The 27469-nt window shown below is 41.7% G+C and overlaps 1 protein-coding gene across 1 annotated transcript in view; it reads right to left on the bottom strand.

Moving 5' to 3' along the window:
- Positions 1–27469, bottom strand: part of LOC111954133 (receptor-type tyrosine-protein phosphatase delta) — a 612441-nt gene that overhangs the window by 350829 nt on the left and 234143 nt on the right. The window contains exon 7 of the mRNA XM_070435959.1: positions 10694–10738. The gene's annotated coding sequence lies outside the window, so the exon portion shown is untranslated. The remainder of the gene's footprint in view (positions 1–10693; positions 10739–27469) is intronic.

Genomic DNA, 27469 nt, shown 5'->3' with positions numbered 1-27469 from the left:
TTGTATGATGGTTGGATATGGATGAACTAGGGGGACATACATTTCAGGTGTTATTAAATAGATTGACTGAAACAAGTCTCTAACATGGCATTATGAAGTCCCAAAACCCACCGAGATGTGTCTACGGATATGGCTTAACTAGGAATAATCCATTACACACACATCTACATGACAATGACTGTACATTACATGGGTTACTGTGTAAATTGACTGAAACAACTACGTAACATTATACCCTCAATACCCACAGTCTGTGTTTTAGTTCGTTACAATATAGTGGAGTTATAGTGGAGTTCAAGGTTTAGGGGATGATTTGGWGGCAGTTTAAGTCATTCTCAAAGCTAACAGTATTTCAAATCTGCCATTTGTGTAAGCATGTCATCCATTTGCCTCACTCCCCGCCTTCATTTACTTCACTCCCCCTAGTCATCTCTCAGTCGCCCTCCCTCCTTTCTTCCAGGAGTGTATAAGTCACACCTGAGCCATCCATCCAAACCCCTAGACCATGAAATTAGCTAAAGACGTAAAGCTGTGAATGACACAGGTGTGGAAACAAATGAGAATGTCAATGGAAGAAGTGCAGATCAGAGACTGCAGATCTTGTAGTCGTTACATGTCACAGCTTACTTACTCTTTTACTTTATGCCTAGTCTTTCGGGGGCGGTTGTGTGTTCCAGAAGCTAATGCTAGTTGTGTGTTCCAGAAGCTAATGCTAGCTCGGTATTAGCACACACTGCAGAGCTAAAAGTAATGGTATGAGGAGCTTGTGAGAAAGTCATACTCCTGCATCTCATTTCCCATTGAAAACTTTTGAAGTCGCTCAAGCTTGTCGGCACTTCTTCTCTGTGCCGTATAAATTATGACGCACTTCGTCCTCTATCCCTTTTTAACTCGTTCAGATATTCAAATATTCTATTCATGGCCTTCATTAATAATTGCCTCCCCGTGTACAACTAAGATTTGGCGAGCGACAAGCTCCGGGGCAATCATGGCAGCTATTGTCTGCGACAAAGCAAGTTAATGTACCTGCGGAGCATCTTGACTGATGCCGATGTAAACAAGTCCTGCGATAGTGGGAAACATGAAAACATCTATTGTGTGTTCTGACTGTGTGGTTTTGGGCTGCTTGATTGTAGGCGCGATTAGCATTTTAATAATGTGGGAGATGTTGAGAGAGAGCGATAGAGTCAGAGCCAGTTAGTACCCACAGTCAGTTGTTATAATCATACAGGGGACGYGAGTGAATGTGCCAACTGAATGATAGAAATGACATGAGAGAGTGGCATTTATCCAGCAGGCCTTTTATGAGATATTCTAATTCAACACAGATTCGGTGACATGGATGCATTACCCCTTTGGCTAAGCCGTGCAAAAAGCCAAGGGCGACAAATCAAGGAGCTGTGAGAACATACAGTTGCCATCTGTAAATTACATTTTTCTATGTCAAACAGTTTATTTTAGATTGTGCAGGTAGGAGTTCAGAATAATCAAGCATGCTGATATTGTTCTTTTGTTGAAATCAACATGAAAATGTCCAGCATGAAATGGAAATGTATAGATTGCAGGCCTACTGTGCAGTGTTTGCTGGTTGGAAAAACGGCAACTCTAGAGAGAGCGGATACATCAAAGTGATGGCTTTTGCCATCATAGGCATCAACGCCATGCTTTCTGTTACATCATTCTCCATGATGGACAAAGATCTGCTCACATCTGCCTTCCTTCAAAAAACGATCGAGTTCCATTATAGCCATATTCAAAATGTGTCGTCCAATTACCCGATCTCGGGAAAAAGGAACCACACGCTGAAAGSGAAATTGAAAGAGGTACATGCAAAGTGTGAAGGTATCAGGCGATCTGTTTTGATTGATGGGACCTTTTTTGGCATGTGAAAGGGAGAGTGGAGAGTGTGTCCACCGATTAATGATCCTTGGCGTTTTTGAATTATGACTAGTGGGAAGGTTGTCGACACTGAGAAGTGAGAGTGAAATTGAAAAGCCAATCAATTGCTCCTTTGCTCGGGCAAATGATGGACTAATGATTACCTGCTATCATGTGATCCTGCCATCATCTACATATGGATTCTCCTGCTGTCGAGACTTTGTAGAATGAATATTAAAACGATGTATCACCAACTTGATATAACCAACGAATCCCTTTTTACTAGCTTGTTCATGTGACACCAATATGTAATAAAGGTACAACACATGACTTTTCAACAAATGTCTCTAATATTTGAACATACAAAGATCCCAAATCATCAGAGCATGGAGGCGCTACCAGGAGACAGGCCAGTACATCAGGAGACGTGGATGAGGCCGTAGGAGGGCAACAACCCAGCAGCAGGACCGCTACCTCRGCCTTTGTGCAAGGAGGAGCACTGCCAGAGCCCTGCAAAATGACCTCCAGCAGGCCACAAATGTGCATGTGTCAGCATATGGTCTCACAAGGGGTCTGAGGATTCATCTCGTACCTAATGGTAAGTCAGTGCTACCTCTGGCGATGCACGTCATAGGGGCTGATGCGCCACACAAAGAAATGCCACCCACCACCAATGACTGACCACCGCCAAAACCGGTCATGCTGGAGGATGTTGCAGGCAGCGAACGTTCTCCACGGCGTCTCCAGACTCTGTCACGTCTGTCACATGTGCTCATGTGCTCAGTGTGACCTGCTTCATCTGTGAAGAGCACAGGGCGCCAGTGGCGAATTTGCCAATTTTGGTGTTCTCTGGCAAATGCAAACGTCCTGCACGATGTTGGGCTGTAAGCACAACCCCCACCTGTGGACGTCGGGCCTCATACCACCCCTGGGTCTGTTTCTGACGTTTGAGCAGACACATGCACATTTGTGGCCTGCTGGAGGTCATTTTGCAGGGCTCTGGCAGTGCTCCCACCTGCTCCTCCTTGCACAAAGGCGGAGGTAGCGGTCCTGCTGCTGGGTTGTTGCCCTCCTACGGCCTCCTCCACGTCTCCTGATGTACTGGCCTGTCTCCTGGTAGCGCTCCGCTCTGGACACTACGCTGACAGACACAGCAAACCTTCTTGCCACAGCTCGCATTGATGTGCCATCCTGGATGAGCTGCACTACTGAGCCACTTGTGTGGGTTGTAGACTCCGGCTCATGCTACACGAGTGAAAGTACCGCCAGCATTCAAAAGTGACCAAAACATCAGCAGGAAGCATAGGAACTGAGAAGTGGTTGTGGTCACTCACCTGCAGAACCACTCCTTTATTGGGGGTGTCTTGCTAATTACCTATAATTTCCACCTTTTGTCTATTCCATTTGCACAACAGCATGTGYAATTTTTTGTCAATCAGTGTTGCTTCCTAAGTGGACAGTTTGATTTCACAGAAGTGTGATTGACTTGGAGTTACATTGTGTTGTTTAAGTGTTCCCTTTATTTTTTTGAGCAGTGTATATATTTTTACAATGGAAGGGGCAGTGCCAAGATGGAGATGCAGTGACTTCAAAACAGCGCCACCTGTTAGTCAGTGAATATACAGTGTAGATACAAATAATTATATCTACCCTGTTTGAATTACAGTCAAATTATGTGTTACTGGGTGACGTTGGCTAAATTAATAATTCTATCTACCCTGTTTGAGTTACAGTGGAATGATGGGTTACTGGAGAACCGTCTTCGGACATAAAGCTTATAGTGTTGTACAGTGTAAATATGTCAGTGTGGATCCTTATGAGGTTATACTGTCAATAGGATGTTGAGTTATGAATAACAATGTGGACACACCACTGTGGTGAATTGATCATGTGTTGTGTCCCTTGCAAATTATTATATTGTGCATCCTGTGAATGTTTTCCCCTTTATTTCTGTCTTGGACAAAACAGTGGTCACATCCACACACACACACACACACACACACACACACACATTCACTAGCACACTAATACAAACACACACACACAAACACTTGGGGGATGCTCAGGGTCAAGTGGTGCTCAAGGCGTGCTTCGAAAAATCCTGACGCTAGCAAATATTTCAAGGCATTCTCTTTATTTACATGCAAGTTGCTGTCTCAGCCTGTTCAGTATTGTGATAATTTCCCATTTGAGAATCCTAACTTATATTACAGTCGTTGACGTAAAGGTTAACAAGCCTGAAGATTAGATCACTCTTACTTACTCTCTCTTTGCCCTTTCTTTAACTAAATATCTCTTCTCTCGCATATTCTCTCAATGTCACTCTGTTTCTGTCGGCTTCTTTGCTCGTTTGTCTGTCAGTCTGTTCTTCTCTATACATCTCTATTTTCTCCCCCTTCACTTCCCACCTCTCCCTCTCGCTGTTTCTCCACTGTCTATCTCTGTCACCCTTTCTATGTTTAAATCTCTCCTTGCCTTCCTCTTAGAATCCTCCTATTCCCCCGCCTTCAATCTCTTCGCCTTTCTCTCTTTGACATTAATAGTGAGAGCTACTTGTTGTTCTCACCATATTTTCTTCCCCTGTTTGGCGGGAAACGCTGACAAAGTTGCCTCTGAATAGCTCTGCAATATAGGTGCTTTGACATTTCCTCCCCAAGATGTGGCGGCACATTATATTCCCAATAAATGCAGTATATTATGGCTATGGCAGCTGATGGTGGGGTGGATTCAACCCCTCGCACCTGCTTCTGCCAAGATTGCACACAAAACTTGAATTTCTGTGCCGACACGTTTCTGTGCCACACTATGCTCGGAAGCAGGCCTCCTTTCACTAATCTCTCTGCCTTATTCTCGCTCTGTAATCAACAGCGATTCATCTCCGGCATGTCCGCTTAGGATGTTACTGTATTCAACATGGGCTGCTTGACGCCGAGTGGTTTCTGAACCTGTGGTAATGACGCWGCAAAGCTATAAAAAAAAATWGGGATACAGAGAATTCGCTGTTTCTCAGAATTTGCGCGTATAATGTTAGTTGGGATGATGCCGGTTGAGTGGGACCTGTGTCATTACGGACAATGGGTCACATCTAGTCGCCTACTGCACATCTGAAAGGACTGGAAAGGTGTAACATCTTCCAATCCGATTTGTACACATGCCGCTAGTGAGTAGGGGTCAGTACCTGTAGGGAGTAGGGGTTAGTACCTATAGAGAGTAGGGTTAGTACCTATAGGGCGTAGGGGTTAGTTCCTATACAGAGAAGGGGTTAGTACATATAGGGAGTAGGGGTTAGTACCTATANTATAGAGAGTAGGGTTAGTACCTATAGGGCGTAGGGGTTAGTTCCTATACAGAGAAGGGGTTAGTACATATAGGGAGTAGGGGTTAGTACCTATATGGAGTAGGGTTTAGTATCTATAGGGAATAGGATACGTGCATTTAGGGACTAGGGGTTAGTACCTATAGGGAGTAGGGGTTGGTACATATAGGGAGTCTGGGTTAGTTCCTATAGAGCGTAGGGGTTAGTACCTATATGGAGTAGGGTTTAGTACCTATAGGGAATAGGATACGTGCATTTAGGGACTAGGGGTTAGTACCTATAGGGAGTAGGGGTTGGTACATATAGGGAGTAGGGGTTAGTTCCTATAGAGAGTAGGGGTTAGTACCTATATGGAGTAGGGTTTAGTACCTATAGGGAATAGGATACGTGCATTTAGGGACTAGGTGTTAGTACCTATAGGGAGTAGGGGTTGGTACATATAGGGAGTCGGGGTTAGTTCCTATAGAGAGTAGGGGTTAGTACCTATAGGGAATAGGATGCGTGCCTTTAGGGAGTAGGGGTTAGTACCTATAGGGAGTAGGGGTTGGTGCATATAGGGAGTAGGGGTTAGTTCCTATATGGAGTAGGGTTAGTAACTATAGGGAGTAGGATAAGTACCTATAGGGAGTAGAGGTTAGTTCAGTTAGGGAGTTGGGGTTAGTACCTATATGGAGTAGGGTTAGTACCTATATGGAGTAGGGTTAGTATCTATATGGGAGTAGGGTTTAGTTCCTATATGGAGTAGGGTTAGTAACTATAGGAGTAGGATAAGTACCTATAGGGAGTAGAGGTTAGTTCAGTTAGGGAGTTGGGGTTAGTACCTATATGGAGTAGGGTTAGTACCTATATGGCAGTTAGGGTTAGTATCTATAGGGAGTAGGGGTTAGTACCTATAGGGAATAGGATACGTGCCTTTAGGGAGTAGGGGTTAGTACCTATAGGGAGTAGGGGTTGGTACATATAGGGAGTAGGAGTTAGGTATATTTCTGGACCAGGTCATGGTTTCCTAAATAAAAGGACTTTAGCTACCCTGAGGGGACTGACACCAAGAAACAACAAGCCACAATGTGTACCTAGTCAGTTTGTTATCATCAGTGGACAATTCGGGCTTGTCAGTGTTCAACCAAATGTGACAAGAAGAGTCCTTCTTAAACTGATCCAAGACCTGTCTCATTAACATGTTAACTTCCATCAACTAATCACAGTGTATTGTTTACAAAATGGTGGCTTACTTCTAGCTTCACCAATAGCACACAACAATCTAGTAGAAACTACAGAATCCTAATACCCTGACTACACAGCTCACGTCGAGTGTGCGAGCGTTGCAAAATAAATGTAGAAATCTATATTATTCAATTATTGCACCCACTCTGCTCGCGTGCGCCAACGAGRGTCTGCGTTGCCAAGGGCTAAAATTGAAGTCAGTTCTATTTGTGACCCAATTGTGCTGAGGGTCCTGCCWCTCCCATCTCTTCATTGTTTAATAGAAGCAGGTACCCACGTACCATTTCCTCATTGGTTATACCCACGTGGYTGACTGAAAGACGAACGAGGTRGGTGGTGGTAATGCACCTAATTTATGAAAGTTGCCAATCGCAATATAAAGTCCAGAGAAGAAAAAGCCTGGAAAGAGGAGAGATGACTAGAAACGATTCGGTTGACCGTTTTGTGTGTGGATTAATTGTCGGAGTAGAGGAACTTGTGCATRTAAGGTAAAATAACAACTCAATGTTTATAACCCAGGACAAATTAGCTAGCAAGTGCAAGCWAGCTAACTAAATTGCCATAAATGTTTAATGCTTTTCGACCTGTCCCKAAATTAATGTAATTGGTTCAGAGTTTGTTGTGATATTTTAACCTGCGTGTCGTGATCGCGTTTGATGTGGGGGAACCAAATAAATGTATGCACGATGGCGCACGCGCGCAGCCGGCTTGGGTTTTGTGTAAGGCTAATGGGAACAAGAGCAATATGGAGCAAAGAACCATCAGCTATTCTATTAGGCTTTTTAAGGTACAGTTTATGAAGCATGCCATAAGTGCTAATTCTAATTGTTTTTCAAGGTTCTTATAGGGTTACATATTGTTCTTTGTTGGCAYGGCTTCATTTAAAAAGGACGACAGAGGTTTGAGAGTAATGCTATGTACAACGCATATCTGTTTTTGGTGTTTGCGGGAAAAACCATCTCCCCATRGTATATGATTTTCAATATTGTTCTTGTCAAATGTATAAAAAATTGTTTTGAATTGAAATAAGTTGGCCACTGACATAAGAATGGCCACTGACATAGTACTATCACTAAAGGAAACTGAAACAGTTGATCATGTTAAAGTAAGGAGTTGTGGTTTGTAGAAACAGCTGCTATTTTGGTATGAATTACTGCTGCATTGATGGAAGCACATCCATTAACAGAGGTAGGACAACACCAGGCATAATACTTAGTCTGTGTACTATGAGTACATTGTCACTCGATTCTATCTATCAGCAATGTTTGGTATTATAAAGTACATATTCTATGTAGTGTAAAGGTCAGACAGACGAGTCTTTGCAATGTTGAGTCATTCTGGGATTTTATTCGTTACACCCCTGTAATTCAAAGTGATTATCATTAATATCATTCACATTGGAAGAAATTTCAGAGCAGCCTGTTGGAATATTCTCATATCCGGCGGGGCTGGCGCCGCCACTTTCACAGCGGACAGCAATATCGCACAGCCTTTGAGTTTATGCAAAGCGCCCCATCTCCCTTCAACAGTGCTCAGTCAGTGAGACCTTGGCAAATATCATTAAATTCTCTGATAACGTTTCTCTCGCTCTTTCCCACACTCTCTCCCCCGTTTTTTCCCCCTTCCTTTTTTTGTGCTGGCTATCACTCTGCGGCAGTGCACAGGGAAGAGAGTGCATTGATCTGCCAAAGTGAGCAGCCATTTCGCGGGGCAAGTCTCCGAGGTCCCTCCGCTTCTGAATGGGAATTGCTCATTTCACCTGGGCGCCTTGCTTAGCGAGGCTAAAGGGGAGCCCCGCCAGGAGGGAGTGGAACCCGGCGCCAGGGCTTGGTGGGCGGGAGATAAGACCTTGACTCGCTAGTGCTACTGGATCTCCAACCTCTCTCTRGCTTTCTCTTTCACGTTTGCTCTCTTCTTCTCACTCTACCTCAGTCACTCACGTGCACACTCACGTTCCTTTGCCACTCTCTCTCATTCTCTTTCTCGCTCGCCCTCTGCCTCTCAGCTACCGGCAGTTAGCCTGGCGGGTAGGAGCGTTGGGCCAGTAAGGTTGCTGGATCGATTCCCCGAGATGATAAGGTAAAAATGCCTGAGCAAGGCAATTAACCCACTGTTCCGCCTGCAACGAGGACGTGGATGTCGAATAAGGCAGCCCTCCGCACCTCTCTAATTCAGAGGAGTTGGGTTAAATGCGAAAGACACATTTCAGTTGAATGCATTAAGTTGTACAACTGACTAGGTATCCCCCTTTCCCTCTCTTGGTTTCCCTACAAATATGTGAGAGGCCAACTGAACTAAATGACTATTGCCCCGTAACACTCACTTCTGTCATCATGAAGTACTTTGAGATCATATCACCTCTACCTTACCTGACACCCTAGACCCACAATTTTCTTACTGCCCCAAKATATCCACTGACGATGCAATCGCCATCACACTACACACTGCCCTATACCACCTGGACAGGAGGAATACCTATGTAAGAATGCWGTTCATTGACTARAGCTCAGCATTCAACACCATAGTACCCTCCAAACTCACCATTAAGCTCAAGGCCCTGGGTCTGAACCCTGCCCTGTGCAACTGGGTCCTGGACTACKTGACGGGCCGCCCCCAGGTGGTYAAGGCAGGAAACAACACCTCCACTTCGCTGAGCCTCAATACAAGGGCCCCACAAGGACGCATGCTCAGCCCCCTCCTGTACTCCCTGTTCACCCATGAGTGCATGGCCACGCACGCCTCCAAATCAATCATCAAGTTTGCAGACGACACAACAGTATTTGGCCTGATTACCAACAATGACGAGACAGCCTACAGGGAGGAGGTGAGGACCCTGGGTGTGTGGTGCCAGGAAAATAACCTCTCACCCAACGTCAACAAAACAAAGYAGCTGATCGTGGACTTCAGGAAACAGCAGAGGGGGCACCGCCCTATCCACATCGACGGGACCGCAGTGGCAACTGCACCGCCCGCAACTGCACGGCTCTCCAGAGGGTGGTGCGGTCTGCCCAATGCATCATCTGGGGCAAACTACCTGCCCTCCAGGACACCTACAGCGTCCGATGTCACAGGAAGGCSAAAAAGTACAACAACCACCCAAGCCACTGCCTGTTCACCCCACTATCATCCAGAAGGRGAGGTCAGTACATGTGCATCAACGCTGGGAAACTCCCAGTACAGAGATTTAGCGCTATCCTATTTGCCTTGCAAATGTACCATGTATTTACAATCCTCTGTCCCATGTAGCTCAGTTGATAGAGCAAGGCACTTGCAACGCCAGGGTTGTGGGTCCAATTCCCACAAAGGACCAGTATGAGAATGTATGCACTCACTACTATAAGTCACTCTGGATAAGAGCGTCTGCTAAATGACTGTAAATTATGTCCAAAGCAGGTGTTAAGGCAATCAACTATTTTAGATGTAAATCTGTTAGACAAAGTCTCAGTGGTTMAATGTTTTGAATAGCAACGTAGACCGTTATCAGAGTTGTGGAATGAACCAAACAATATGGAAACAAATGTTAATTCAAATGTTAATTCAACTCGTCTCAAACTTGTGCAGCCTCAATATGCTGCCCACCTAATTCTTCAGAAMTCCGCAACGCAATCCAGCCAGCCACTTCATTCCACTACTTCATTCATCTGATATTSCAAATWCATCCTCCTCACCAGCCACATCCCTATCCAGTCTATCTCTCCTAGTCTCTCTCCTCTGCGACAGTCTCATCACGCTCTATCAATCAGGCTTCTGAAGCCTGGCACACAGCACAAGGCACGGCCAGTCTGGCCTCATCAGAGCCKGTCAGTCAGTCTCCCTCTCTCTCTCTGTCTCTTGGCTTGGCAGATACAGACTTTTCTCTTCACTAACCAAGGGAGAGATGGCAGAACAATGATCCGAGCTGAGCCATCTGATTTGGGATTGATTCCGTTTCAATGTAAGAGATTGATTGGAAAATATTWCAGTGAGGACTATTTTATATGTTTGTTTTCAATTCAGAGAGAGACTATTTAATTTAGGTGTAAATGATCTGAAATGACTGATTTTCAAATGGAATTAATCCCAATCCAAAGGCTAACTGAAATCATAATTAATGTATTGTATTGTTATACCCATTGTGGCTAATCTATTGTCCACACCTTAACAAAATGATGGTGTGGGCTACCAGTGTCAGGCTTGTTAACCTACTCAGGCAGCTCTGGGACTCACTGTATGGACAGAATGGCTCCAAATTGACAATCACATTTCAACACCACCACATCCATCTCAAACTCTTACCTCCTCTCAAGCCTCATCCTGTGGTTGTCGTCTCAGGAAAGAGAACTGGAACGACATGAGAGAGAGAGAAAATATTACATTTTTTGTAATTTAGCAGACACTCTTATACAGAGCAACTAGGGTTAAGTGCCTTGCTCAAGGGTACATCGACATCATTTTAACCTAGTCAGCTCAGGGATTCAAACCAGAAACCTTTCATTTACCGGCCAAACGCTCTTAAKCGCTAGGCTACCGGGCACCCTAAACATCTATGACTCAGGAAACATAACATCTTGTCACAGAAATACTATTATTAATAAAGCATAGCATCATATTTCAATGTTGATTTGTTTATAAAATTAACCATTATGTAACAACAAAACAATGTCTTATCATTGYCACCATTTCGGTGCCAAACTCCCGCTTGGCAGGTAATACTACTTAGCAGAAATATTGATCAGCTTTGGGGCCTATGATGAAAACACATGTAATTACATTCTCCTTAAATTACAATTGCGAGTTATTCAGAAAATATACAATTTACTGTGCTGGGAAGATTTTTTCAGGCTATTTCCTGCCAAAAGCATTAGCAGATGCTGCAGTGCCCATACAAGCCTGTGGACTAATATTCTTGTAAATGATTAGCTGCTTATTGAACCAACGGAGAAATGTGCTTTAGGTTGTTCCGACAAACTGATTCATAATGAATGATACAATTATTTTGTTTTGCCAAATTGGGTGCACCCTAATTTCAGTCATCATGCTTAAGACATCATGATGGTGGTGGGTTTAATTGTATGAGAAGGACCTCCTTGAAAACTGTGGAAACTGTGGCGGACATSAGTTGCCATGGCAAGACAACTGATTTGAAATGTGTGAGTGCAGTTCTTTTAAAATTCCTGGGGAAATTATGATCATTGGATTAATCATATCTAAGATGTGAATGTTAGTCATAGCTGAGAAATCAACCTGAACTTCTCATGGCCTGAACCTTCTCAGATGTCTGCATTTGCATAAACCACTGCTTTCAATTACTTTAAATACATTTTACAAGTAGGGGAGAGCGGGGTAAGTTGAGCCAAAGGGGTAAGTTGAGCTGCCCTTGTTGCTAGGAAACCATACACAAAATGAATAATTTTACCAAATATTTAGGAAGAGGTCATCATTTCAAGGAGTATGTGAAGGAAGAAACCACATGGAAAAAGTGGTAAGCAAGTTAGATTCAAAAAACTGATTTTCACCAAGTGAAAGAAATGTTTTGGTGTTTGAACATTCATCATTATTGTATCTAAACCAAAGTAAAATAGTTCTATACATCAYTTGGGGTCTCTATTAGCTTCAATATGAGGTCCTAAACCTAGCATGAATGTGCATCCTTGTAGCTGTGTGGGCTAATATAGTACAAATGTTTGCCTTGGGGTAACTTGAGCCCATGATTGAGCTAATGGAAAGTTGAGCAAATTGAAGTGTTTGCAAGGCATTATTGCTGGGATATGAGGTAACAACAGGGCCTGGTGAATGTTAAAAGTGTTTCAAAAAAGTACAAAAAAAAAAAAAAAAAGTTTGTCCGGTGTTAAGCGTGTGTTATAAGATGCTTCAAATTATTAAAATTCAAAAATTGTTTGGGATTATATTGAATTGGGTTTGGGAAATAAAGATAGACATGGTTTTAAAATGGTAGTGGTAATATTTTATTCAGTACAGAGATTTGTTGGTGGCTTAACTAGCCCTGTCATGCAGCTTAACTTGCCCCATACCCGGGGTAAGTTGTGCCAAGAGACCACTTTTTTTGGACAAGCTATGCTTTCAAAACTGTAACGTTTACATACATTCTGATAATTTCCAGTGCCCCTGCACATTGACTCTGTACTAGTACCCCCTGTATATAGGCTTGCTATTGTTATTTTACTGCTGCTGTTTAATTATTTGTTACTTTTATTTTCAATATTTTACTTATCTATTTTATACTTAACACTTATRTTTCTTAAAACATTGTTGGTTAAGGGCTTGTYAGTAAGCATTTCACTAAGGTCTACTACACCTGCTGTATTCGGCGCATTTGACAAATACAATTTGATTTGATATATATCATCCTGAAATATATGTAGATATATTTGTGAGAAAGAATACTATATTTCCTTTGATGGAGTGATGCTGAAGGTAAAATATTACTCCACTTACCCAACTCTCCCCTAAACAGAGGATGGAAAAAAGTGGTTACGCAAGTAAGAGGGTGGTTCAGTCTCGGCCCTCAAATACCTGCCTGAAACAATACTGTTGGTTTCATAATTCCCCTCTACTTTGTTCACCTGATAAGCCCTGTCCATACTAACGAACACACATATTGAAATGTAGAACTGGGGGATATTAGGGGACGTCCATTTTGATGTGGCAAGGAATAAATAATTAGGATCCGATTTGGCCCTATAATTATAACATTATCACAAAGATAAATGAAAATGAACAACGTTTTGATGGATTCTGGGCCAGAAGATGGCACAGAGGTTGGGTTGGCCGAGCAAGGAAAAAGACGAAAAAAATWAAATAATAATAACAGAAAAAGTGACAAGAAAGATATCGGCACAGTTTCCTGTCCGGGGCACAGCCATATTTCATTACACAGCATTGAGGCTTAGGATGCAATCAAGCATATTTAGCTGTCCTCGTCTCGGCCCAGAGCAATTATTACTCCCCAGTTTTTTACTGTGRTCTGCCATGGGGAAAATGAAACTCGGTACTTATCAACTCAGTGCATAGACAAGTGACTGGGGCGAAGGCAGCTGGACAGGACCCGAGCCATAGGTTACCTTTGAATCCATTAGCTTTGTAACATCAGCACATTGGTGAGATAGAGCGATAACCATAAAAATGGCACCCAAAAAGGCATTGTTATTTGCATTAATATAGGACGAGGCCAAACAGAGGGAAAGATCAAGAAGGGAATGTGAGGGTTTATGACCTGTGGCAGCGCTTCGCTGTCTGCATCTCTGAAATATCTAGCCCTACACTTGTCAGGCTTTGTGCCTGATTATATTATCATGGTTGGCAATCAATGGCACRGCATCATCCCTCAGCCCTAAAGGCAAATGTGACACATAGGCCTACTATAATCTGACTACCGGATCTGTGCTCTACTAGTTAAAGTTCTTGTTGATGATATTACCATTTTGAGATTTTGCCATTAAGCGTTATAGCAGTTGTGGTGGATGAATCAGAATTAGTTGGGTAACATAAGTAATTAAGATGTCATATCTGCATAATATGATACACTTTTTATATTAGAATGTATTTCTAATAGACTCTAGTGTTGGCAGTTGRATTTCTTCCCTCAGCTGGGGCTCAGTCACTTGGGGCCCAGAGAGGGGAGAGGTCAGGCTTGTCTTTTACATGTCTCTGGTGCTATGCAGAATATCAGAAAGGGAAGAGGACAGGATGGAACATTGTCTTCATATGTGAATGTATCTGTTAACCATGTGAAGGGATGGCGTGATTAAGGGGGAACCAATTACTTGTCTCCACAATGTCTGTGCGCAAGTCCCTCCCTCCTTTCGCATTGGGGGGAGGTGTAGGGCAGTGTCTGGAACCATTGTATGTCCTCTCTGATGTTGCACTTATGCTGGGATAGTGTATGTCCTAGAGGCTCACTCCCCTCAGTGAGTTTGTCCAGGAGAGGGGTCAAGAAGGGGTTTACTTGAGATGGGAGTATCTAGAGTTGACAATTGATTTATGCCATTGGATGAGATGGTGTTTTTGTGCTATGAAGTACCAGGAACGGGATTAGAACCTCATTTTAGGGACCAAACTGAACGATAATTTATAGTGAATGTTATCTGGCTAAGGGATACTCCTTTCTCAATTATAAAGTCCCTTTGTGAACTGTTCCTAAGATCTGTGGTTCGTCATGTAGGTTGAGAGGGGTGTATCTTGGCTATAAAAGATCTTTGTACTTTTCTGTTGTCACTTTCAATGGTTCATCATTGAAAGTAAAATGGTATTGCAAAGCTCTTATTATTAAAGATGTAGTTGAAGTATAACTCTGACTGGTGTGTGAAGTTTGTAACTCTCCTCATTTGGTAAAGCAGAAATAAGCCACCACACAGTCTAACCTGTAAATGTATTTTCTTTTCAGTTTGCAGAGAAGACATATCAAAACATTTAGCATGTCATTTATATTTGTGTTTTTATATAGTTATGTACAATGTAAGTGACAAAGTAAAGTGGCATTTTAGCATACCTAATTTTGAAAATCATTGACATTTGAATTTGAGTAGTATACACTGACAGAGCAGAGTGGACAAAAAACAAGGCCGAAATGACTGGTAATTTGTGCATCGGCCACCACAACAGCATTAAAGTGGGCAGGTGCATAACTGGAACTATGTCAGTCAGTGGCATATCAAAGTATATCTAAGACATCCCCCAGCCTCATCCCTCCTTCATAACCTGGTGTAATGAGACCCCTGATAAGGGTTTTGAGAAGATCCCAAATGTACGAAGTCTAAGGTAGTCCAGGGAAACTCACAGGCCTTCTCTATTAATCTAGTGAAATTAAACCCTTCTCAAAGGTTTCTGAGGGGACCTGCAGTGGACAGGCAGAGACAAGGTGAGGTTCTGGTTTAATCTCTGAAGGTACTTGAGAAACTCCACCACTGATCTGGGGTCAGTGGCACTCTGCAGGTGACATGGATGATCTGCCYAGCAGGTTTGCAAACAAGTATACACGCACATGCATGCTCCCTCGGACACACACACACAAGTGCACACACACTCACTCACACACAAAATAATCTCACTCGAACTGCACTTCCACTGGCGTAGTGCAGTAATAGTGCYGTAATAACCACAAGGACGGGGTTACGACTCATTTGTGACTTTGCCATTTTTCGGAATTCTGATTTTATTTGTCACATGCGCCGAATACATAGACCTTACAGTGAAATGCTTACTTATAAGTCCTTATGCAAATAGTCTGGGTAGAAATTTGATTAGCTGTTCAGGAGTTTTATAGCATGGAGGTAGAAGCTGTTTAGAAGCCTCATGGACCTAAACTTGGTGCTCCAGTACTGCTTGCCATGCGATAGCAGAGAGAACAGTCTATGACKATTTTTAGGGCCTTTCTCTGACACCGCCTGGTATAGAGGTCCTGGATGGTAGGAAGCTTGGCCCTGGTGATGTACTGGGCCGCACGCACTACCCTCTGTAGTGCCTTGCAGTCGGAGGCCGAGCAGTTGCCATACCAGGCAGTGATGCAACCCGTCAGGACCTCTCGATGGTGCAGCTGTAAAACCTTTTGAGGATCTGAGGACCCATGTCAAATGTTTTCAGTTTCCTGAGGGGGAATAGGTTTTGTCGTGCCCTCTTCACGACTGTCTTGGTGTGCTTGGACCATGTTAGTTTGTTYGTGATGTGGACGCCAAGTCACTTGAAGCTCTCAACCTGCTCCACTATAGCCCTGTCGATGAGAATGGGGGTGTGCTCGGTCCTCCTTTTCCTGCAGTCCACAATCATCTCCTTGTCTTGATCGCATTGAGGGAGAGGTTGTTGTCCTTGCATCACACGGTCAGGTCTCTGACCTCCTCCCTATAGGCTGTCTCATCGTTGTCTGTGATCAGGCCTACCACTGTTGTGTCATCAGCAAACTTAATGATGGTGTTGGAGTCGTGCCTGTCCATGCAGTCATGAGTGAACAGGGAGTATAGGAGGGGACTGAGRACGCACCCCTAAAGGGCCCGTGTTGAGGATCTGCTTGGCGGATGTGTTACCTTCCCGTACCACCTGGGGGCGGCTCTTCAGGAAGTCCAYGATCCAGTTGCAGAGGGAGGTGTTTAGTTCCAGGGTCCATAGCTTAGTGATAAGCTTTMAGGGCACTATGGCGTTGAACGCTGAGCTGTAGTCGATGAACAGCATTCTCACATAGGTGTTCCTTTTGTCCAGGTGTGAAAGGGCAGTGTGGAGTGCAATAGAGATTGCGTCATCTGTGGATCTGTTGGGACGGTATTCAAATTGGAGTGGGTTTAGGATTTCTGGGATAATGGTGTTGATGTGAGCCGTGACCAGCCTRTCAAAGCATTTCATGGCTACGGGTCATGAAATGTGCTACGGGTGCTACGGGTCGGTAGTCATTTAGGCAGGTTACCTTAGTGTTCTTGGGCACAGAGACTATGGTGGTCTGCTTGAAACATGTTGGTATTACAGGGAGAGATTGAAAATGTCAGTGAAAACACTAGCCACGTGGTCAGAGCATGCTCGGAATACACATCCTGGTAATCCGTCTGGKCCTGCGGCCTTGTGAATGTTGACCTGTTTAAAGGTCTTACTCACATCGGCTGTGGAGAGTGTGATCACACAGTCATCCGGAACAGCTGATGCTCTCATGCATGTTTCAGTGTTACTTGCCTCGAAGCGAGCATATTTAGCTTGTCTGGTAGGCTCGTGGCACTGGGCAGCTCTCGGATAATACCTTGAAATAACTTGAAAAATAGAATGATTTGAAAAGGTGTAACTTTGCATTGGGAATTTTGATCCGTATACTAATGCAAATCCATATGTTACATGTGGTTACGTTTATGCTACCTTACCTTTAAGTATTACTCCAAAAAAACATACCATGATGATGGAAAGTAGACACCAAAATATCAGATGTGAATATTCCATTGATTTTGTGGAGCTAATGGTCCATGTTTAGTCCAGAGGCACCGGTGCCAGCCGCAGCATTAGTATCCATCTGGGGGACTTGTGTTCTTTCGGTGGCAGTATTTCTCCATTCCGAATCCTGTCTAGTTTCTGGGCATCCTCCCCAAACCCATAACTCAAATCTCCCCCTACTCCCCAGCGATTGGGCTGTCATAATCATCAGCATTATACTTCCTCAATGGACCTGATTTACAAATGTGGACATGGTAGCTGCACGGCGCCAGGGGTAAACTCAGGGCTATCTCCCATCTCCCAACCCATTTGTCTTCATACTCTATCACTATGAGGACTACTGGTAGTGAACCTGAGATTCCAAACAGCATTACGAGGACGTATGACATAAGCATTCTCCAAAAACGGTATACTGTAGGTCTACCTTGTGAAATGTTGAGGGCCGTCTCCTATCACCCAAACTATTTGTCTCTACTCCATCATTATGATGAATACCGGTAGTGAAGATGAGATTCCAAACAGCATTATGAGGACATATGAGGTACAGTAAGTATGTTCACAGTAGGTCTACCTTGTGAAACCTTGACTTTGTTGACCTGGGAGTGTGGGATCCAGTTCCTGGTGTATAATTTGCATAACATTATATTTTTATGATACAAATATACTAAGGTCATCAATTTTGAATATTATCCTAGAAATGGGCCATTATTATGTAAATTGTATTCCTAAACTCATAGAAAATTGTTGCAACTGTGGCTACAAAGATAGTCATTTGTGCTGTTTAAACAAGGCTATGTTTGCATTTTTAACATTGCATTTTTTGACAGCATGCATTTATGACACATTCTTTTGAATGCAATATTCAAAAGGACTTTGATCATGGTTGAAAAGCCTTTGGGTAAACCCATGACCCTTTCTTCACCCCCCTTATCCATACAATATTTAATACAATATATCCTATTAGCCTGTATTTACCCACTGTTCTGGGCCTCTTAAATGATAGGCCACAGAAATATAATATAACACACACACAATAGCATTTATAAGTGGCTTCCAAACCCCTTGTAGATACTGTAGCTTCCCTTCGGTTATCACTGTTTGAATATGGCCAGCATATTAAAAGCACTCGGCATATACGGGGGAAGACTGAAGAAAATGTATTTATGTTTAGAATATTTCTCTAGAAAGATGGGGTTTGTTAGCGAAGCCTCATCTTGTCAAACATTTGTTTTATTACTTTTCCTTTTTTATGAAAAATAACATTCCAATGTGAGAAAAGAAAAGAAAATGACTTTATTCTACTCAGCTTTCACCAGGGATAGTTTGGGATTGGATTGTGATTTCGTTGGACAGTGTATACCATGTGTATCCCGTACATATGACTAATAGAACTTGAAACTTGAACGTGTTGAATTATGTGTTGCAGGCAAGTCTGGCAATACAAACAAAGACATGATAGTACATGGAAAATGCCATCCATGGACAACTGACAGCTTCATTAAATTAATTAATTAACGAATAATGGCAACATTGTTTAGTCATGAATGAATGAATGAATGAATGATCCAAATCAATCAGATCAGATGAATGCAATAGTCAAAAGAGGCTTCCCCTCCATGCATGTCCTTCTAAGGGACCCTACATAAGGCTTTGAACATATTGCTTTAAGCCAGCTTTGTCTTTAGATCAGCGGAGGAGAATGAAAGAAGACAAGGATACGACACCACCTAAGATGTAGGAGAAGCTGGAGATGTCGGAGAAGAGAAGATAGGCGTTGACAGTCAAGAGAACGGACACCTGTCAAATGATGGCTTGGGTGTCTTCTATAGAATCTGCCTGTTCACCCTCAAGACGCACACAATCACTGACTCAATTAAAGAGAATGCACACACACACTTAGCCCTTTAAACTCATACCTGTAGACAGGTTGAAAATGACAGATTTGGGCACTGATAAATGCCTTAATTTGAACGCAGTGGATGTACTGTAACATGCTATACATGACGTCAAAGCTCTGGCTCTGCGCTTCACAGGGTTTTGACTGACAGACGTTTTGAACTTGAGCTCTGTGCACAACAAGAAGTTMCCCCCATCCCTCCTGCTAATTTGCKAACTTTTGCAKATTTTTTGTTGRCTGAGGGAAATGCTGTAAATTAAGAGGACTATGTCTTTTGAAAGATGGAGACGTTGAGGATTATAATAAATATCGCTTTGATGTCATACAAGCAAGCAAGCCAAACACCCAATATGCATTTCACATTTCCATATCATAAAACGCATGTAATATACAGTGTCAATGTTTATGATCACTATGTTTGATGTACAGTCACAAGATGACATGGCGTCAAACCCTGGGTTGATTTGAACAAAATGAGCCTGTGTTTGTCTATTGTGAAGAAAATTTGTTGTGACACACGCACCTGAATGCACTCATGACTTTTCTCTATGAGCACAAAAATGACGATCCGTTTCCCTGAATTGTATTGTGAAAGCCTAATGCTGTACTATCATATTTTATAACTTAGCTAGTCATGTTGATAATAGAACAGTCTTTCAAATGATGTCCACCTGACCAAGATTGKGATTTTTAATGGAKCATTTTTGGATTGCATAAACAACAACAATAATTGTGTGATGGTGGGGATGCAGGGTTTTGTTCTAAACAAAATAACTACAAGTGTGCTTCCTCTAGTTCCTAAACGGCACAGCTAGTAGAGCTAAACAAGGACCTTTAGAGTTGAAGAATATTCTTGTGTCATAAAACTGCATTTAATTAACTTAAGTGCATTAACTGAAGAGGTGTGTGGTCACTTGGAGACAGTAGTTAGTACGCTCACTCAAATCCTTGTCATTTCAAACCCTTGTAATGTTGCACCTACCCCATATTTCCAGGGATATTCARATAATGTTATTGAATGTATCCAGAGTATACTCAGATTTTGTCATCAACAAATGCGATGAAAAGTAAATGTAAAATGCACATAAAATCAACAGTGTAATGTTTGGATTCAGTCTTGTGTCAGGTGAACGGTTGTGCCCTCACCTTTGGTCTAATAATTTCCCCATAATATCCAAACTGTTCCCTTTCAATTGCTACCATTGTTATGCATATGCATTTCATATTTCTTCTATAAGAAACATTTKAATTTAGCCCTATCCATATAGGCCAATTCCCAGGAGGGTAAAGTGTTAAACACACAGATCCATATGTGCACGGGCATGTATGCACTTGCATGCACCACACACACAAAATAAAAATGTATCCTCAAGGTATGTCCCATTTCTGAAATGCACGCCCTGAAAAGAGCTGCCATGTGGTCATAGTGTGTGTGTGTGTGTGGTGTGTGTGTGGTGTGTGTGTGTGTGTGTGTGTGTGTGTGTGTGTGTGTGTGTGTGTGTTGTGTGTGTGTGTGTGTGTGTGTGTGTGTGCCGCCTCTTCTGGCATCCTCATGTGGAAGGCGTCTGTGATAAGCTCAGGCATACATTCTCATACTGTTGAGTTGGAGGCTCCATGGATGAAGAATAAATGCAGGAACATGAAATCAACCAACCAAGTGGGTTTGGCAGCAGAGACAAATAGATGCCTACAGTCCACATAATAAAATGCATTAAGTTATAAGTTATTCAGTATTTTTATAACCTTGTCTTAAGTGGTACTTCATCCTCAAAACATTAACATCAATGAAATTAAAAGAATGACAAATGGCTAATTCATCAAATCCTCTTTTATATAATCTACCTTCTACAGAACTCTATGTTTCTATTTTGGGGCAGAGAAATACGAGGAGTTATTTCAGAATGAGAAGAACAGTCTCTCCATTGCATCAGATGAACAAACCGTGATGTGGGCTGAAATMATGCATGTTTTTGATGGACAGAAGGAAGAATGGAGGTGGCGAGTCTTTTGATAGACAAAACTGGTGGTGGTGGTGGTGTGAAAGGATGAGAGGAAGTGCGGAATTCAAGACGTGCTAGTCCACAGACTCCCGCTCTCCTACCGCGGTACTCTGTCAACGACACGGACTGGTGAACAGACAGATGGCGTGGGTGACGCCATCGGACTTGAGACGAGAGGAGCACGAGAGGAGCGAGAGAGGGAGGAGGTGGAAGAGGAGGTGAAAAAATAAAACAACAAAAAACTAAACAAATGTGAGGAAGAGGGAGGTTGCGGTGGGGGGGGACTTCCTTCGGGAGAACATTAATCTTGCATGAGCTCCTTTGCATGCACACACAGGCTTTGTACTTCATTACCATAGTAAATAAAAGTTCTCGCCATCACTTTTCATTCCCGCACACGACGGGAGACGTCATCTAAAGTGAAAGACCTGGCTCCATCTTGAAGCGGAGGGGTAGAACATTTATATTTCAAAAGTGCTTAAAGGGAGAGTAGTCTTTCAGGGGGAGAGAGAGAGATATTTTACATTGCTAGACTGCCATCTGCTGGATATGTATTGAACTACATAGAATATCACATTCTTATAAATATTTTTTTGTTTCTTGCAACATATAATCATACAATTGTCTCCTTCAAATGATAAATGTATGTTTCTAGATAACCCTAAGTGTGCTTGAAATAACTCAAATGTGGTACATCTGTATTACAAAGCATCATCTGTCCAAGATTAAATAACCAGATAATTCCCTAAACAATTAAATGTAACTATTTTAAAATGCTATTTGTCTATTTATCAATATTGTCTTCAGAATATGAAAGCTCACTTTGACAATGAGAATGCATTAGGTATACAAATGATAAATTAGATATACACTGAGTATAGTAAACATAAGTAACACATTCTTAACAATGAATGGCACACATACGCAATCTATGTCTCTATTGTCCAAAGACCTAAAATCCTTATTTACCTGTCTCCTTCCCTTCATCTACACTGATTGAAGTGGATTTAACAAGTGACATCAATAAGGGATAATAGCTTTCACCTGGATTCACCTMGTCAGTCTATGTCATGGAAAGAGCAAGTGCTCTTAATGTTTTGGATACTCAGCGTATATACAGTACAGTACCAGTCAAAGGTTTGGACACACCTACTCATTCTCTTTATTTTTACTATTTTCTACATTGTAGAATAATAGTAAATAGATCAAAACTATGAAATAACACATATGGAATCATGGAGTAACCAAAAAAGTGTAAAACAAATCAAATATATTTTAGATTTTAGATTCTTCAAAGTAGCCACTCTTTGCCTTGATGACAGCTTTGCACACTCTTGGCATTCTCTCATCCAGCTTCACCTGGAATGCTTTTAAAACAGTCTTGAAGGAGGTCCCACGTATGCTAAGCACTTGTTGGCTGCTTTTCCTTCACTCTGCCGTCCAACTCATCCAAACAATCTCAACTGGGTTGAGGTTGGGTGATTGTGGCGGCCAGCTCATCTGATGCAGCACTCCATCACTATCCTTCTTGGTCAAATAGCCCTTACACAGCCTGGAGGTGTGTTGGGTTATTCCTATGTTGAAAACCAAATGATATTCCCACTAAGCGCAAAACAGATGGGATGGCGTATCGCTGTAGAATGCTGTGGTAGCCATGCTGCTTAGGTGTGCCTTGAATTCTAAATAAATCACAGACAGTGTCACCAGCAAAGCACCCCCACACCATCACATCTCCTCCTCCATGCTTCACAGTGGGAACCACACATGCAGAGATCATCCGTTCACCTACTCGGCATCTCACAAAGACACAGCGGTTTCAACCAAAAATCTCAAATTTGGACTCATCAGACCAAAGGACAGATTTCCACCGGTCTAATGTCCATTGCTCGTGTTTCTTGGCCCTTCTTCTTATTGGTGGCATTTAGTATTGGATTCTTTGGAGCAATTTACCATTACGGCCTGATTTACSCAGTGTCCTCTGAACAGTTGATTTTGAGATGTGTCTGTTACTTGAATTCTGTGAAGCATTTATTTGGGCTGCAATCTGAGGTGCAGTTAACTCTAATGGATTATCCTCTGCAGCAGAGGTAACTCTGGGGATTCCTTTCTTGTGGTGGTCCTCATGAGAGCCAGTTTCGTCACAGCGCTTGATGTTTTTTTGCAACTGCACTTGAAGAAACTTTCAAAGTTCTTGAAATTTTCCGGATTGACTGACCTTCATGTCTTAAAGTAATGAAGGACTGTCGTTTCTCTTTGCTTATTTGAGCTGTTCTTGCCATAATATGGACTTGGTCTTTTACCAAATAGGTCTATTTTCTGTATACCACTCCTACCTTCTCACAACACAACTGATTGGCTCAAACGCATTAAGAAGGAAAGAAATTCCACAAATGTATTTAACAAGGCACACCTGTTAATTGAAATGCATTCCAGGTGACTACCTCATGAAGCTGGTTGAGAGAATGCCAAGCGTGTGCAAAGCTGTCATCATAAAATATATTTKGATTTTTAAAACTTCTTTGCTTACTACATGATTCCAAATGTGTTATTTCATAGTTTTGATGTCTTCACTATCATTCTGCAATGTAGAAAATAGTACAAATAAAGAAAACCCTGGCATGAGTAGGTGTGTCCAAACTTTTGATTGATACTATATATATACATTGTCATGCAGGCAAACAAATAATCAATAAACAATACTTTTTGTATATTGTTATATTTGTTAATTGTTGTTTATACAAAATATATTAATAMTTTTTCAGTCTACAGTTCATAGCCTCTATATGTGGCTCTATGGTTCTCATTCAATGAAGCAATCATGAAAGCTTACAATCTGTATCCACAGTGTAACTGAGGTGACATCACAAGTTTGATCTTAGATTGTTATTCAATAAGGAACAGCACCATCATGTGGATGTATTGTAATTGAATGATGTAAACATAAGCCCTTACCAATTTGAACCAACAAGGTAAAAGTATTCGCTTTAGCATTTTTTCAAAGATAGCAAGGACTTTTGTTTCATTGACGTTCATCCCCCATTTCACATGATGCTGAAACTGAATGAACAAGTTTCCTCATATTCACCTTGCTGACCTTTTTTTGAGTAAACATCAGATTTATAAGAGGGCAACTGTTTAATAATGACCTACATATTCACTAATTGTCTGGTTGATAATTGAGGAATTAGTTGTATCTTTGCCAACAGTAATAATTGTCCTTGTTCCCACTATTAATCACACTATGCTGTGCCAAWAATATGTGCATTAGGTAAACTACAGACAGAATTATCTGTCAGACYGGACTCAATGTGTGATTTCTGATGGTGTCAAGTCTAGTTTCCTGGATATTGCAAAAGCTGTACCGTCGGAATTGGTACTGGGACATGTTCTCTTTACTATTTATATAAATAATATTGGTATATCTGTTAAAACTTGTAATATTAATCTGTATGCAGATGACACTATGTATGATATTGCCCCAACTGTTGACCAGGCTATGTTAGAGCTGCAATGGGACTGTGTTGCCTTACAGAAAGCCCTAGTTGGTTCAAAACCTGTACTTAATGCGGGAAAGACTAAATATACAGTGAGTTCAGAAAGTATTCATACCCCTTGACTTATTACACACTTTGTTGTGTTACAGCCTGAATTCAAAATTCTACACAAGTTACCCCATAATGACAAAGTGAACACATGTTCGCAAATCTATTTAAAAAGACATACAGAAATATCTAATATACATACTGTAAGTATTCACATTCCTGAGTCAATACATGTTAGAATCACCTTTGGCAGCAATTAAAGCTGTGAGTCTTTCTGGGTAGGTCTCTAAGAGCTTTTCACACCTGGATTGTACAATATATGCACATTATTATTAAAAAAATTACTCAAGCTCTGTCAAGTTGGTTGTTGATCATTGCTAAAAGCCATAGCTTTTCAAGCAGATTTAAGACTAAACTGTAACTAGGCCACTCAGGAACATTCAATGTCGTCTTGGTAAGCAACTCCAGTGTATATTTGGCCTTGTGTTTTAGGTTATTGTCTCGCTGAAAGGTGAATGTGTGTCCCAGTGTCTGTTGGAAAGGTTTTTCTCAAAGATTTTTCCTGTGCTTAGCTCTATTCTGTTTATTTTTTTCCTAAAAAACTCCTAGTCCTAGTCCTTGCCGAAGACAAGCGTACCCATAACATGATGCAGCCACTACCAAGCTTGAAAATATGAAGAGTGGTACTCAGTGATGTGTTGTGTTAGATTTTCCCCAAACATAACACTTTGTATTCAGAACATAAAGTACATTTCTTTGCCAAGTTTTTTGCAGTTTAACTTCAGTGCCTTATTTCAAACATGATGCACATTTTGGAATAATTTTAATTCTTTACAGGCTTGCTTCGTCATTTAGGTTGGTATTGTGGAGTAACTACAATGTTGTTTATCCATCCTCAGTTTTCTCCTATTGCAGCCATTAAACTCTGCAACTGTTTWAAAGMCACCATTGGCCTCATGGCGGTTTCCTTCCTCTCCGGCAACTYAGTTAAGGACGCTTGTTTCTTTGTAGTGACTGGGTGTATTGATACACCATCGAAAGTGTAATCAATAACTTTACCATATTCACTGTCTGCTTTTTTTTTTACCCATCTACCAATAGGTGCCCCTCTTTGCGAGGCATTGTAAAACCTCCCTGGTCTTTATTGTTGAATCTGTGTTTGAAATTCATTGCTTGACTGAGGGACRTTACAGATAATTGTATGTGTGAGGTACAGAGATGAGGTAGTCATTCAAAAATACACTATTATTGCACACAGAGTGAGTGACTTGTTAAGCAAATGTTTACTCCTGAATGTTTTAAACTTGCCATAACAAAGGGGTTAAATTAATTAAATTAATTAGCAAAAATGACTAAAAACATAATACCACTTTACCAGATTACCAGATTGCAGCAGCCACTAGTCTTAAACCTTTGGATGTCGTTTACCATAGAGCTCTTCACTTTAACACAGATGACAGTTTAAACACTAATCCCTGCATCCTGTAATAAATGGTTGGCTGATCCTCATTGAAGTCCCGTAGATCACTTCATTACTCCCTTTTTTTTTTTTTTTTTTTTAAAAGCTCTACTACAAAAACTTCCAATTTACTTAACTGTGTTGCTAAAGTATAAAAGAATGAGTTATCAAACCTGCTCGCAGGGTTGGTTAACTCTTGAGGTCCCTCTGGTCTCTACCAGTTTAGGTGAATCCTCTTTTTTCTGACCCCCATTGTTGGAATAACCTGCACAATTCCTTGCATTTTGATTCCTTGGTGCCGTTAGGGCAGTTTAGGACAATGGTTTGGAATGAATTATTTGAGGATTGCAGTTGTTTCGATTTATTGTAGTGGGAATGAGACCCTAGTCAGGGCTACCCTGAATAAATCAAGGTTTAGAAAGAAATGTGTGTCATCGAGGCCATGTATGTGCATTTTACATTGTAGGGACCATGTACAACCTAGCTGAAAATGTTTGTGAAGACAAACTATGAACAGTTATGATTCCATTTTATAACACGTTCACCTATAGGGCACATCTCAAATCCATACCACAGTATCTAAACAGTAGCAATCAAAAACACTGCTTTAGCATTAGTATGGTTTAACGGAGTCTAGCTACACTCTTTACATCAAAAACAGGAAGAGCAACAGCTACCCTTCCRGGGGTCCACACAAAACATTAACCAAGACCTAATACAGAACATTAATAGACAAGAACAGCTCAAGGACAGAACTACATCAATTTAAAAAAGGCCCACGTAGCGTACATATCAATAAATATACAAAAACTATCTAGGTCAAATAGGGGAGAGGTGTTGTGTAGAGAGAACTAGGTAAGTGAAAGATCAGACATCTGCATTTTCAAAGGCAGACAGACAGACAGCCCTCAGCCGCCATGCACTCACTAATTAGAAGTCAGACTCCAGTTATGCGTAATGAAAAATTAATCTGCCTTAAATACAGAAACCCCCTAGAAGCGCCTTGAGAGAAACTCTGGGATTTAATTAAACTCATCAAATAATAGAGTTCGGCTGGAATTCTTCCTTCACCCATGATTTCCGTTCAGCATTTAACTAAGCGATTTTACCCAAAACTGCTCTTGTATATATTTAATGCTCATAAATACTGTGTAATACTGAATATGGGAACAGGACCTGCTCAACCAATGAAGCATTTTAGACAGACATATTAATGAAGTAGCTTAACTGATTTTGAGAAAAACTGATTTGGAA

This window comes from Salvelinus sp. IW2-2015, linkage group LG3, assembly GCF_002910315.2.
Source record: "Salvelinus sp. IW2-2015 linkage group LG3, ASM291031v2, whole genome shotgun sequence".
In the NCBI taxonomy this organism is placed as follows: domain Eukaryota; kingdom Metazoa; phylum Chordata; class Actinopteri; order Salmoniformes; family Salmonidae; genus Salvelinus; species Salvelinus sp. IW2-2015.
The sequence above is the reverse complement of the archived record's forward strand: the minus strand, read 5'-3'. Positions and strand labels throughout refer to the sequence as shown.